Below are 2,344 nucleotides of genomic sequence, written 5' to 3'. Positions count from 1 at the left end.
GGTTTGGCTACTCAAAAATTAACAAGATGAAGTTCTAAAAAACTTAAAATAAAAAATTTGCATTTAATATTTCTTTAAAAAATACAATAATTTAACATTTCATCAGGAAACAAATGATTAACCCAACATTTTGAGAAAAATAATAAAATATATTTATGCTCAAATATTTAAATACAATATAAAGTTAAATAATGTGAAATGCAGGAAAAGATATTAAAATCAATAGAAACCTCAGAAGCTGGTTTAATTATTGACATTAATGTGATATACAGTGAAGATCTGATTTTAAATCAGTGGGGAAAGAAAATAATATTTTATTAATTAATCCAGAAATTATTTGCTATTGAAGGTAAAAAGCAGATTCAGATAATTCTTCTTCTTTTTTTTTTAGAGAGAGAGAGAGAGAGAGAGACCACAAGTGAGGGAGAGGGGCAGGCAGGTAGAGAGAGAGAGAGAGAGAGAGCAAGTAGGCTACATGCTTCCTGGGGAGCTCAACACGAGGCTTGATCCCATGACACTGGGATCATGACCTGAGCCGAAATCAAGAGTTGGACCCCCAACTGACTGAGCCACCCAGGTGCTCCCAGATAATTCTATTTTTATGAAAAAGCAGAAAAAAATTAAGAACACTCTTTTTTTTTTTTTTTTAATATGGAACACCTCATAAATTTGTGTGTCATTCTGGCATAGGGGCCATGATAATCTTCTCTGTATAGGATCATTCTTTTAAGAAGTTAAATATGATAGGGACGCCTGGGTGGCTCTGTTGGTTGGGCATCAGACTTCAGCTCAAGTCATGATCACGCAGTTTGTGAGTTCGAGCCTCCACGTTAGGATCTGTCCTGACAGCTCAGAGCCTGCAGCCTGCTTTGGATTCTGTGTCTCCTCCTCTCTCTGCCCCTCCCATGCTCATGCTCTGTCTCTCTCTGTGTCTCAATAATAAATATATGTTAAAAAAATTAAGAAGTTAAATATGATAAATGAAATAATCAAACACAAGAAGAAAATAGAGGTAAATATCAGAATGAGTATTTATTGATGTGAAAAAACTGGTAAAGATTGATGGAAATGACTACAGAAAAAAAAACAAAACTTCTGTAAGTTAAATACATCATAAGTAAAATGAGAAGTAAACAACAAACTGGGAAATATATGCAAACAAATTACGAATACCCTTAATAACAACAGGATGTTCAAATAGAAGGGAAAAGGTTAATATATCCAAATTTCAATAATAGTAAAAGCACTTGAACTAGTAATTCACAAAAGAAATACAAATGACCAATGAACTTAGGAAATTATTTTAAAAGTGCAAATAATCAAAGATGCAAAAATTTAATCATTAATGAGATTCCCCCTTTTTTACTATTTTACTAATAATGCTAATAAATATTAATATGTGTGTATGTATATGTTACATGTATACACATATGTATGTATATGTATACATGCATGTACACACACATATATATATACACACACACACACACATATATATATAATCCCTTGATTGTTCAAGGAAATTATACTCTTTTAAACAGATAGTATGTAAAATTTTCAATTTCCCTGGAAAATAACTTGGCAATATGAATCAAAAACCTCAAAAATAGTGTGTATTTGTTTTGAACCAATAATAGAAAAGCAACCATAGATTTTCTTACAGTTATGACAGTGAAAAATTGCAGCCAATCTAAATGTCCAAAGAGGAAATTGGTAAAATAAATTATAGTATAGGTATATGATAAACAGAATTCAAAAATATTTAACCTAATTATAAATTGTTCATGATGAATTGTTATTTAAAAAGGATAAGCTATAGAATAGTATGTATAACATGCTCCCAATTTAACCAAGTTAGCAAGTACACACATGCACATAGATGATAGATGTGTGTGTGTGTGTGTATATATATATACACATAGATATATGTACATACATATGTATATATATATACACACACATGTATACACGCACACCTATATATACGTGTGTATATATATATATACACACACACGCATACACACATACACGACAGTGTGTGTGTGTGTGTGTGTGTGTGTGTGTGTGTGCCATGTATAATTGTAGACCCAACAGGAATAGTTATTCTGTATTTTAAGATTACAAAGTTTTAGATTTTTGCTTTTCTGTCAAAATTTTCTACTGTGGGGGCACTTGTGTGGCTGAATCGGTTAAGTCGTCAACTTTGGCTCAGGTCATGATCTCACCATTTATGGGTTTGAGCCCCTCATGGGGCTCTGTGCTGATAGCTTAGAGCCTGGAACCTACCTCAGATTCTGTGTCTCCCTCTCTCTCTGCCCCTCCCCTGCTTGTGCTCTCTCTGTCT

General features: G+C 32.8%; 1 non-coding gene across 1 annotated transcript; it reads right to left on the bottom strand.

Annotated features, from left to right (window-relative positions):
• Window positions 1-645: 645 nt before the first annotated feature.
• LOC113600926 (U6 spliceosomal RNA) lies at window positions 646-751 on the bottom strand. Its single transcript, XR_003422039.1, has one exon. It is a non-coding gene; the product is annotated as a U6 spliceosomal RNA (small nuclear RNA).
• Window positions 752-2,344: the final 1,593 nt, after the last annotated feature.

The sequence above is a fragment of the Acinonyx jubatus genome, chromosome B1 (assembly GCF_027475565.1).
Source record: "Acinonyx jubatus isolate Ajub_Pintada_27869175 chromosome B1, VMU_Ajub_asm_v1.0, whole genome shotgun sequence".
Taxonomy (NCBI): Eukaryota; Metazoa; Chordata; class Mammalia; order Carnivora; family Felidae; genus Acinonyx; species Acinonyx jubatus.
Note: the sequence above shows the minus strand (reverse complement) of the source record. Positions and strands in the feature narration are given on the sequence as shown.